Source organism: Cardiocondyla obscurior, linkage group LG17 (assembly GCF_019399895.1).
Source record: "Cardiocondyla obscurior isolate alpha-2009 linkage group LG17, Cobs3.1, whole genome shotgun sequence".
Lineage (NCBI taxonomy): Eukaryota > Metazoa > Arthropoda > Insecta > Hymenoptera > Formicidae > Cardiocondyla > Cardiocondyla obscurior.
In genome coordinates, this window is record NC_091880.1 from 4,096,175 (window position 1) to 4,109,275 (window position 13,101).

A 13,101-nucleotide genomic window follows, 5' to 3' on the forward strand; every position below is an offset into this window, starting at 1 on the left:
GGTTTAGTAACAAACGGGATCCCGGTCGGGTCGGCAATTAATTTCGCGCGAATTCGGCGAACGAGTTCTGCGGGATTCGTGTCTGGGAGGGATTCCCGAAACCGAGAGCCTCGGATACCGGACCCGGACGCTCTTTTCTGGGATAGCCGCTCTTTTCCGCCCGACGCCGCTCTAATTAATAACGGATCGGCGCCTCAACCCTCCCCCCGGCCGGATACGGCGCGGTCAGAAACGAGCGAACAAACGAACGATCGACCGACCGTTTGGGTCCGATTTAAATTGAACCGTTCGAAACAAAGGGGGCGGCCGAGAAAGCACGCGAAATTAAACAACCTGCAATATCTCAAGGGGAGGGGGGGAGGAGAAGGGGGGGACGCCCGCACGAGCCACCCCACAAAGGCACGTTCACACCCGATTAGGCGCACACCGTCCACACACCCGGCAGCGCGCGAGAGGGAGGACGCTTGTCGAATGTGCCGGTATAACGGAGGAATGTCTAATAACGAACGTGCCTCCTGCGCGTAGCCACTTGAAGTATCGAAAGACGGGGAGATACGGACGAAAGTACGAAAGCGAGCTGCAAATGCGCTCACGTCGTTTATGCCGAGGCCAACGTGTAATTGCAACAGTTATTCTTCGCGTCGTTCCGACTTTTTCAAATAATTACAGCTTCGCGGCGCATCCAAATGTAATATGAATACGTATTTTCTGTATTTTCCATAATGGACGCGACGTAATTCGCAATTAATTTCGTATCCCTTATCGCGATTTATCAATTAAATTACACAAGATTTTAGCCGCGCATTAATGATTTCACGATCTCACAAAGGTGCGAAAATGTGTAGCGCGAGAAATAAGCGGTTGTCGAATGCAATATTCATTGAGAAAAAAGAAAAAAATTTTAATAGGCGGTACCGTGTGAGAATTGACAAGAGATTTCTTTTATGTTGTCGACCCGAAACGATATCTAAGAAATGGAAGGATAACGGAAACGTATACAGGATGTAGGCAATTATACTGTTTAATGATAGTATCATGGCAAACATATCCGTTATGGTACACTCGTTATTTTGGTAATTACTACTTAATTCCATCTACTATTGTTCGGGATACCGTGGCTAGCCGCCTTTCACCGAAGCGTGCACAAGTTCATTGGACTTTAATATAATTGGTGGCTTAAAGATTCGTTGATTTTGATTGACAAATCACGGAATGGCTAGCACGCAGAACGAATGAAGTTCCACGCACCTCGTTACAATTACTTGAATTCTTTGTTTCGCCACAAAAATTGCGATATAAAATTTCTTTTTATAATAATTATAATAAATATGAATTTTGCGCGACCGGAATATTGATGTTAAAAATTAAATGCGCGCTTATCCTTCGAAAATAATCCATTGATCCAAGAGTTATGGTTAACTTGGTAATTAATCCGGAAATATAATTCCCTCCCTTTTCCCCTGTTGCTTTATACGAAGAAAGTTGCGTCGTCGAAAGTGAGGGTAAGGAAACGAGGGTTGACGGCTAAAAGGTAGCGGGGTATGATTCTGCGGGCGTGGAGTTTTTAATCCAGTGAGCTATCCCTCGTGTAATCGTTCCGTTTTTAAATTAAAGAAATAAAGGAAGGAAGGATCCTTTGGCGTTAAAAGCAGGACTCGGGGTAGTGGCGGAACTCATTTGCACTTAAAAAAATGACGAGCCATAAAACTAACGCCTGAACGTGAAGAATTAACGGCGAGGAGAGAAAAGGAGGAAACGGAAAGAGAGCGATGCGAAAGGGAACAAGGGAGGAGCGGCGGGATCTTAACAGTGAGAAAACCATTAACAAATGAACGCGTACTTTATCGGGCGGAAGTGATTTTGATTCGTTGACTCGCTACTCCATCTCGTTTAAATTTTAACATAGCGACCGGCAGTTTCTTTAATTGGATTTTTAATTGGGACGATTCGCGCTACATTAATCCTTCGCCCCCGCGAATCCACCCTGTGTTTATTGTTATTATTATTCCTTACAACCCCTCCGTTCTTTACCTCCTCCGTCTTCCTCTCGCGTAGGTTCTCATTAGACGCTGTATTTTTCACCGCTGATTACGTTTGCGGTTACCGCGGCTCTCTCGTCTTTCTCGCGGCCAATTCTCTTCCGCGGTTTACGGGCGCGCGTTAAACTGTTCAACATTTTTATTTTTTTTTTTCGCCGGAGCTTAATAACTTACAAGTTTCTCATTTCTTGCCATCCTCATCCCTCATAATGTATACACGGTTTCTTCGATAAATGTGCAATTGAAAATAGAAATTGATAAAAAAATAAAAAAAATAAAAAAAAAATTTTCTTTTAATGTAGAAGATAAATCTATTTAAAAAATAATGAACAAATTCTCTTTGATAGTTTATTCCGCGAAAGAGAGGAAAAGAGAGACGCGCCGTGTCTTCGTATCGCGATTGTGTCACGCAATTGCAGAACGGGACATCGTGTAGAGAATTGGAACGAAAGGATTAACGGCGTGACGAATATCACGGGCGTGTAACTCGAGTCCCTTCACCCCTTTCCGTAACATCGTCGGCGCATCGACGGTAGTAATAATCGCAATAATCACAATCGCGCCCGGGTCTCAGCCAATTTGAATATGAATCCGAGTGCGAACAATGTCATCGCGCGAAGTGCGGGGGTGGACCTGGTGGGCAGGGGGAGGTTTATACGTGCCGTATCTCCCCCACGGATCGGGTTCCTGCCCGGTACTTGCTAACTGTCCCGGACTGTTAGTTAGTTAACTGGCTCGCCAGGGTGACAGTCACGTACCGGCGAGGGCATTCGAATCCGGAACTCTCATCAAAATCAGCGTTCGCTACGTTTAACCCGATAATTAAACTCGCTGCGTCCCGCCGGTCCCGGCCGAAGTCCTGCCCTCCTTCCGTTCTAGCTGCTGCTTTTCCCCTTTGTCCGCCCGACACTTCTCGTTGAGGGAAATCGCGCGGTCTGAAATTTGCATTCGTGCATTTTATTCGCGCCACTGGGCGAGCCGGCTCTCTCACGCCTCTAATTCGGATTACACGTAAGACATTTGCGCATTGAATGTAATCTGTCATGCAGGGAAATAGGGTAGTAAAAGACTGGTATGAGAAATGCAGATGTGAACACGTTATTTAGTGCGTCAGGCAATTTAAGTTACTTCTTATTTTCGATGATAGATAGGAACGTGATTAAAGAAAATTCTGAATTAAAAAAATATATTACAAAAAATTGACTTTAAGAATAAATTTAATATTTGGAATTGCTGTTTAATTCAATAATTTAGATAAAATGTTAAACGTAGTTTTATTATTATTATTTTTTTTTTTACTGATATGAGAGCGTACAAGTATTTTGTCTCTTGCGTACGCGCGTTTTGGTATTAACTAACGAGAAATTTTGCACGTCGCGAATAAGCAGCGTGTCGTCTCGAAACGATTCGCGCCCGCTCTGCCGCTCGCGTGGTAACACGTATAGAGGATATCCTTTCGGTCGCAGGACGAAGCCCGTTATGGTAGGTAGTAAGACTAGATCCCATAAAAGGGTCGCGTGGCAGAGAAACATTCGCGAATTGGATGGTTAGGCATCGCTAGGCAATGGCGATAGTGGTGACTGGCCCCAACAATTACGTCGGAATAAAAGCAAATAAAATCCACCCCCCCCCCCCTCCCTTGCTCGTCCCGTTAAGGGAAGTCCTGGATGAAGGCAGTCTGGCGGGAAGGCGACGGCCCGATGAAGGGAGGGCGGGCTAAAAACAAGACTAGACCAAAATAATGGTTAGATCCGTCATCGGAGATAGTTGCCAGGGGTAATGGAAAAGGAACCGTTTAAAAATAGGACTTTAGGCGGCCGACTCGTTCGCGATTCCGTGACTGCCTCCGTTATGCCGGGATTTACGTGCTTTATATGCACGGTTCTTACGTGTGTACCCTTACGCGAAATTGAGCGAGGAATTCTCTATATCCCTGAGCCTCCTGCCCTGGTTCCCTATGCGCGTCTCCGTCCGACTCTTTTCAGCGGAATACGAGTAATTGCTCGCGGGATACGCGTCGTCCTTGTGCGCGATACGTCTACGATTTGTAAGTCTAATCAGACTTACGTTGGTCGCTCCCCGTATTTCCGCAAGGACATGTCAACGCCGGAGTCCCTGTGCCGCTGGCACGAGGAAAGACTCGCGATATATCTTCGTCGTTAGGAAACCGTCGCGAGAAGAGAGCGGGGGGGTACACCTCGCAATTACTTTGAAAGCTAATACTCCCTCTCAACAGAAAAAGAAAGATGTTTATATATCTTGCTTTTTTAAGATAACTTATGCACATTTATTCCGCGCTTGCATCTTTATACGAATTTAAAATGGAGCTGATATCTCGTATAAAACTAGTTGGAATTGAAAATTTGTTTGCAGGGATTCGTTTTGTTAAAGCATACTTTATTACGCGAAATAATAATCAGTTAATACGTATAAAAATAACAGTTGGCTATTAAACGATGTAAAATTTATTTGAAAATCGAGTTAAACTTATTATTTTTATGTATATTATATAATGCTGATAAGAATTTATCAATAATTAACGTTACTTAAATTCCTCGTCGTACTTGCAAGAAAACAATTCTGGAGAACGATAAAGATTGAAATCGCGGAGTAACACTCGGCTACATCTGTTGGAAAAAGCGAGAACTAGCTAGTGTCCAGCATCCCTTCGGTCCAGCTAATCGGGGGCTGTTCAATGTGGAATACCGCTCTTTTACGTTTCACCGTTTTTTTTTTTCTCTCGTTTTCGAAGAAATCGAGCGCCTCGCAATAGTACGCACAGAGGGATGTGATGGGGAAAGGAACGAGGCGTAGGCGAGGCAACAGGGGGAAAGGAGGGTTTAGATACAGAATATAGCTAACACAGCGAAGGCTAGTTAGTATGCATAGTGCGGGAGTTGGCCGGGAATGAAACGTCAACCCGAGACTCGTCATGCCAGCCTCGTGCTTTCGTCCTTTCCAACGACTTTCGTCTCCACGATTTCCCTCCCCTCCCGCCCACTCTGCTCGATCCCCGCCAACTCACTACCACTGCGGTCTTTACGTCCACGACGGTATTTGTGTTCTCCGGAAACATCAGAATTCATTCTGTTTTCCTGTTGGCATCGCGACAAAAAAAAGCGCGATGAGAAAAATCGTCGTAAAACACACTCTCAAACATGTAATTTAATTTTCATTGACATATTAATTTAATGAAGTATATATTGATTGTAAAAATTATATTTTTAAATTTAAATTTGAAGTAAAGTCTTTTTTAGTTCTTTGTTAAAATTATAAATAATATGAGAAAAAACGACTATGGAGTAAAAAAATCATATATACGTTAATTAATGTTATTTTACGCTATTAATATCGCACTTTAGGTATGAATATCAACTGTTGTTGAGATCGGGATCATGTATAAAAAGAGTAATCGAAGCAATTTCAAAAGAGATTCCCGTCAATCGCGAAAGGGTTGAAAGGCAGGAGAAGAGGGTTCTGTGATCACTTGGTAGGATCAGCATTACGTTAGTACGCCAATTAAGGGCGGGCGCGGAGTGAGAATGGCCTGCGGGCCCGAAAGGGTTGAGGAATATCATGATCTGGAATCCTGGGTCGAGTCTCACACATCAGAGGGTAGTATCGCTCGAGTTAGTTGGTTAACAATGCTAATAATATCCAAGTGAGACTGCCAGAAACGGAGAAGTGAGCCCTTTATACTCGATCTGTTGCAGTGCCGCTCAGCTTAGCGAACTTATCAGTATTAAAAGTTAATCTTGAACAGTAATATTTATTATTAAAAGTTATTTTTCATGCTTTAAGAGATTTCGCAAAAAATTAATTATTTGTTTAATCAAGTGCTTGAATATTTTATTTTTATTTTTCTGTATCTCTTTCTTTGCTATTTAAGTATTCATACCGATTAATTATCAAGTACTCCAACAAAGTGATATGAGCGTTGCTGACGCGGTTCTGCTTTTGATTGCCCTGTCTAGTTGAGTCAAAGGCCACGGTAACTTTAGGAGCTTCCGGCGAGACTTTCCGAGAGGGGCTGATTCTCTGGGGCCAATTAAACCTCATTCATACGAGGCTAATTATCATCCCCGCGGGTCATGCTCGACTACGCGAACGCGCATGTATCGCGCCTAATTCGGCCAATCGACGTCCAACGGCGGGTCGTTAGCCGCTTGTTTCGAATATAATGGTGCGTTACTATCGTACATGATTTCGCATAGTTCGAATCCATTGTGCAATCATGTGATTTCGTTACCCGTTTCGTTGGAAACCGAACATGTAGAATAATTTTCGGGAATAGTTCCATATAATTAAATCACACCGAACGAGATTTAAAAAAAAAAAAAAAAAAGAGAGAGAGAGAAAAAAAGAAATCTCTTTTAAACTTTTGAACGTGATATAATAGTAACGCGATAACGTTGGGCATTATAAATTATGGTATTAATTTATAATTCAGATCTCGGGCGTGTTGAATTTCACTGGCTTCTTCGATCTATTCTTTCCTTAGCCTCGGCTGAGCTGAACGCCGCGATAACGTCAGTCGTGAAAAATTCTAAAAGAAGGTCCGCAATTTTCGCGGGGAATGGGATAATCTGCATAGAGACGATAATCCTCGTCCGTGGCCTCCTTTATGAATCACCGTGTAAGCCCGCGCGAAAGTGTGCTGCTCTTAAACGAGATTTCGAAGTACATCCGAGTGTCCGGTCGGACAGTCGTGGCTTGATCCAGCGGGATGAGCAGCAGGGGATGGATGAATCGAGGGAGCAGGTTACGGGGGCGAGGCGGGATAAGATAAATTCAAATCCGGCACTCGGATGTCCCGAGTCGCAAATCACGTCCCACCGCTATATACATCGAGGATCATCCCTCTTCGACGCTGACCAACCCTCTTACACGGTTACACTCGCTACCTGTCATCCCTTTACTTATCCGATGTCCACCGCGACAGTGACGTGGCCGAGATTCGATTTCAAGAGACATACGCAATTCATCGTTCTATTACTTCGATCCGTAATACTGATTCGCGAAAAAATTATTTTCTGATTGTAGCTTATCCGCAACTTGAATATATATTTAATTGATTACTTCAATCATTTTGCATTGTTATAATTACGATAGCCGCCACGATAAATGCCATATCTGACTTTCAGTCTTGTGCACGTAAAGGCAGGTAAAGCGCTAGCAGCGGCGACGGCGGCTAGCGTACGTGAGTCTTCCTCTCTCCAACCCCTCCCTCGGCCACCGAGTATGGGAGTAGTAGTGGGGCGCGTATCCCCCTCAGTCCACGCCGACCGACGCTCCACGACACATCTACGCGCGTGCTTCATGTGAGATTCGACGCACACCACGCCAAGGTCATGTACACTAGCAGCCTTCGCCAAAGCACATGCCCATACCTGACTTTCCGTATACACTTCTCTAGTGTGCCGATGCTTTGATATTAAATTACGAAGTAGTTTGCCTTTGTTGATACGATGACCTTACGACGAGTCGACTCGGTATTGTAAAATTTAACGGAGACATTCATGCTCTGTTTAGGTGATGCATCGAAGATGAGACTACTGTGTCGCCGTAGATATGATATAACCGAACCGCTATCGGTTCGTTGGACTTTTCGTCGGGTTTCTCGTTGGACTTTTCGTCGGGCCTTTCGTCGCGAGTGCCGTACGGTATCGCGCGGGTCGCAAGAGTAATTAATTGTACGAACCGCAGCCGGTTCGTCGGGCGTACGTTTTCGGGAATGCTGCTTAAGTAATCGGCGGATTTATAAAGGTCATCTACGCTAGCCGCCGTCGCCAAAGCACATGCCATACCTGACTTTCTGTGTACACTTCTCTAGTGTGCCGATGCTGTGATATTATAATAAATTACGAAGTAGTTTGCCTTTGTTGGTACGATGACCTTACGACGAGTCGACTCAGTATTGTAAAATTTAACGGAGACATTCATGTTCTGTTTAGATGATGCATCGAAGATGAGACTACCGTGTCGCCGTCGATATGATATAACCGAACCGCTATCGGTTCGTTGGACTTTTCGTCGGACTTTTCGTCGGGTTTCTCGTCGGGCTTTTCGTCGGGCTTTTCGTCGGGAGCGCCGTACGGTATCGCGCGGATTTAATTATCCGCGCGGGTCGCAAAAGTAATTAATTGTACGAACCGCAGCCGGTTCGTCGGGCGTGCGTTTTCGGGAGTGCCGCAAGTGATCGGCGGATTTATAAACGGGAGTATCGTATTCGCGCGATTTAAACTTATCCGGGAGTGTTCGCGAGTTTCTTGTGCGAGAGGAGGGTGCTGCCTGACGTCGCGGATGTTCTGAGAGGAGGAGGAGGTCTAGGAAAGACATCGGGCTTCAGCGGAGCAACAGACGAGGTAATTAATTGTTTAAATATATTTCTTATTATATGCAATATCGTTTTGCTTTAGATTATTTAATGTATTCGAATAATAATTAAAATTAAATATCTTTTTAACGTGCGTAATAATAATTTATCTGAAACTTAAATTATTTGGACGATGTAACAATTTAAATATGTTTGTGTGTTACAGGTCAACGCAGTTCGTAACTCTGCTGCCGCGCATCGAAACGGTGAGTTAAATTATCCTTTATTCTACGTTACGGTAACAGATTTCTGAAAATTTTGTCAGGCTTGTAATCTGAATTTAAAATAAATGCAAATATATAGCGCATCGAGTTAATTGTAATATATTATAATAATTCCAGAAATAAGTATAACGTTTCATAAATCTGTTACTTAACAACGATCATACACTTGAGTGAAAAATGTAGAAGAAACATGAGCGCAATTTCGACGGCGTTTTGCACGTCGTTTACTTTTATTTCCGATATATTTAATTATTATGATAATCAAAATCAAGGGGAAAGCAATCAGCATTGCGTACAAACGGCCAAATCTTTTTTTCGTCGTCTTTTTAAATGCGATACCGATCTTTAAAACGAAACTAACGAGAAATATACACGTGTAAGCGAACTGTTGCAATAGCAGGATTCTGTTAAGGAAAAGTAGCTACGATAAGTTTGACTCTAAGGAATTTCTTCAACCCTTAACTGCGGAATTTCTTTTCTTTGACGTAAGATCGTTTCTGCTCCCGTAACAAGATCGTACAAAGTTGCATACGTACGTAATGCCAGCAGACGAGAAAGGAAAGCATATATAACATATCATAACATAAATGTTCGCATGTTCGTTCCTTTTTAAGCATAAATGTAAATTGCAATTTTAGAGATATCACATTCACGGGATAAGCTATTCCAATTATTTCATATTTTACAAATCAAACTTTATGCAATAAAATAAAATAACTTTTTTGTGATATTTAGTAAAATAAAATTCAATAATCAATAATCAATAAATCTTCCGTGAAATATAACGATTTTAATTACAAAAATTTTTTCTTGAAATATTCTAAGCATTGCCTTTGAGATTTTTTCTATCGTGACACAAAGTTATCCCCGCAGAGACAGAATAATCTTGTTAAACGGTATTTATTCGTTATTTTTCTCATAATGAGAAACCATCACGGTTCGCTTGGCATTCGCTGCATCGTTAAAAAAAAATATAAAAAAATGAAAAAAAAAAAAAAACGTTCAATAACCCGTCGCGGTAACGGCTGGCTTCATAGTCGCACATTCATAGATGCGTGCATATGGAAATGCGTGTACACCGTGGCATCGACGATGGCGTCTCGCGGCGCGCGAGGGGTCGCGGATGACGGGGATGTGGAATATTTAGAGGGCACAAGAATCGAACGCTCGCGTCGCACCATCAATATACATGATCTATATATCGTCTCGTCGCGAGCCGCGCGTGTGCGCGACTCTTTCGCACGGGGCTGCGTGTACATACGTGTGCATGTGCATGCATGCGCACGTCCGTTATCCGCGATTGCCGAAGCTCCAGCGATCCTCTACGCGGAAGCGAAGTCTCCTCTCCTTTTCCTTCTCCTCCTCTTCCTCTCGCTCTTTCCACATCCGTCCCCTTTTCAAACGGAACGGGGGGCGGGGGGGAGGGGAAACGGCGGAATTTGCATACATACGACGTCACACACTGTCCGCTTTAATATCTCCGGCCGCGGCTGGAAATTAAGTCCCGAAACCCAGGTCGATACGCGTAGAACTACCGGACCGGGCGAACGCTGCCATACTCACGATTATTTCCGCTGTTGCTCGATGTAAATGGCGCGAGTGCGTTCAAGTGCAACCGTAGCTGAAGACCAGTAATGGTTATACGCGAACATAATTTCTCTACCAATATGATTCTGAAATAACAGTATCCATTTCGAACTATAAACGCTTCCAATAAAATATGAAAGAACCATATTATCGAGTCCACTTTATTTGAAACGAGGGGGGGAGGGTTTTTTTTCCCCTGATAGCTACGCGATTTTCAATATTGTTATATTTGTTGAATTTTTATAAAACACATTCAGCGAAATCTTATACAACGATTAAGTTTGCTTAAATAACATAAATCTTCTCGTGCGCTCGTAGCGCCAGTATGCGAGCAATATTTTACGTTAATCAGTGATTCTTTCTTCAAGTTTCTTCATTATGTGTTACGCTATGGTCGGTAGAGTAAGAAGTTGTAGCGCACAATAACGATTTATGCCATGCCGTTCCATCGGCTGTCGCTTCTTGTGTAGAATCGAGAAATAGTTGCAATCGTCGTTAGTCTCTTCGTAATACAAATGAGTGATCCAGATTCAGGAATGCTTTGACACAGCCTTGGCATTTTTTTCTCGAAGCATTGCTATGCAATACAATCAGACGAATCATTAATCTCGGTACTATTATTTATGTCGGTCAATAGGTTACTTACGTATCACATTTTATTCATGTAACTGAGACATAAGTCATGACATAAGTCTATCGAATAATTTGTAAGTGATTAATGGATTAATAGATTAGGCGAATAATAATACATTTTTCAAATAAAAAATTATTACATACATCTCTGATACGTAGAAGAAGAAAAAAATATTCAAGAGAGCATTTATTTAAATAGCGCTGTATAATTTGTAGCTGCAATTAAAGTCGGATAGGCGGCGAGGATTTTTTTTTTCTAGATTTTATCGAACATTTTTATTTACTTGCATTGCGTTCTCTCTGTAAATCTTGTCAACACTTAACGCGTTTCGGCTTGCTTCTAAATACCAGAGCAGTGCGCGGGCAGGATCTCCAGCTGGGTCCTGGAAGGATCCTGCCGACCTGTTCCGCTCGTTGCACACACGCGTACCTGTAGGACACATAGCCGCGCATAGGGAACCGCGCGTCGTGGAAAAAAAAAAAAAAAAAAAAAAAAAAAAAGAGTCATTGGCTACCATCATTCGATTTATAATTCGCATATACTTCCTCTCTCTCTTCACGCGTTTATCTCGTATCGGGATCTCGAGTAGCCTCGAGAAAAGGCCCTACCTCTTCTCCGTTTACTTCCTCCAGCTTCCACCTTCGGGTCCGCTTCCCTCGGCCTCACCCCGTATCGACGCGTACGCGTCGTCGCGCAGGTCCCATCGTTTCTAATAGACGATTTAAATTTTCGAATATATTCCGGCTCCTGGCTTTGTTCGCTCGTCGTGTCCTCGCACAATCCGCTTTTCTCTCGCTCTTTCTCTCTTTCTTTCTGGCGTTTCTTTGGGGACCTTCCCGCCCGCGTTATTATCGAGGCTCTCCCGCGGGAGGCTGTCGCTCTCCTTTCTGCTCCGCCAAAATGGGGCGAGGGGAAGGAGCGCAAAGGGACGAAGGCGAAGGGGAGAGGGGAATGATTTTGAAATATTTGTCGCCGTGCATAAATTCGAAGGCGGTCGCGCATACTTAAATACGGGCCGAGTCTTCCCCGTGCTCGACTCTTACCTCTCGTGATCGTCTTATTCTTGTTAGTCTTCTTCCTTTCCATTGCCGCTCGTCCTCGGCTCGTGCTGCCGTTGCTGAATCTTACCTCATCTCTTTCATCCTTCCTCGTTTTTCTTCTTCATCTTTCTCTTCTTCTTTTCGGGTCTCGACCTCCATTGTCTCGCGAGCGCTAATAAACTATCCCGAGGGCCACCCTACGTAGATCCTATTGTTATTATTATTTCTACTTGCGCGGCCGCAGAAAACAGACGAAACTCACCCTGACTTTCCTTATCCTCGGATGAGCAATACCCGATATTATCCGAGATTTTTTTCTATCTTGTCGGAAATAATTAAAAAAAAAAAAAATATATATATATATATTTCTCTTCGATAATTTAAATTCAGTATTTTAGAAAATAAAACTTTTTTCTGAACGCTGTAAAGTAGAGATGATATTGAAATTATTTCCATTTCCAGTAATTTAATACACTCTAGTCTTTTTCCGCTCGAGCACGAGCAAAACGTTCAATGATCGCGCCGCTCGTTCTCGACTCTACAATCTCATCGTCTCTACTCCTAAGTATCCGGATAAGATTAAATCCCTCGACGACATTCTCGACGAGCTGGTCCGCTGTCCTAGCAGGAACGTTTGCAATCGAGTCACACTCGAGAAGACGCGCCGGTAACATTATATCTACCCGAGAACCCCGGCGGGGAACCCGGAAAATTAAGATTAGTAGATAAGGTCGTCGGGACAGGGTCCTTACGGTGGTACGGCTTCATTTCGAGTACGCGTCGCAGCTGCACGTGGTCATAATGATAATCACGCAATAATCATAATGATGATAATGATTAAGAAAGAAAGAAGAGACGAAAGAGAGAGCGAAATAGCTAACGCGGCGTTTAAAAAAAAAAGAACGTAGCAGGTAAACCGTAGAAGAAAAGAAGAAAAGAGAGAAATGGTAAAACGGGAGCCGACGCAGCAGCACGCAAACTCGAGTGTGTGCCCTGCTCCCAAATAAAACCGACATCGCGTGTAATATGAGAGACTTATATAGTAGTGGCTAAGATCTAATCTTGCCGTGTCTGTTCGCGAGGGAAACACTAGACACGCCGAACACATCGGCGCGACTCGGGCGGAACGGGTCCTAAGAAACAAAAATCTCGTGCTACCTTCTTGGAAGGTGGTGTCCCGCAGATTCTGCGAGGTCGGCAT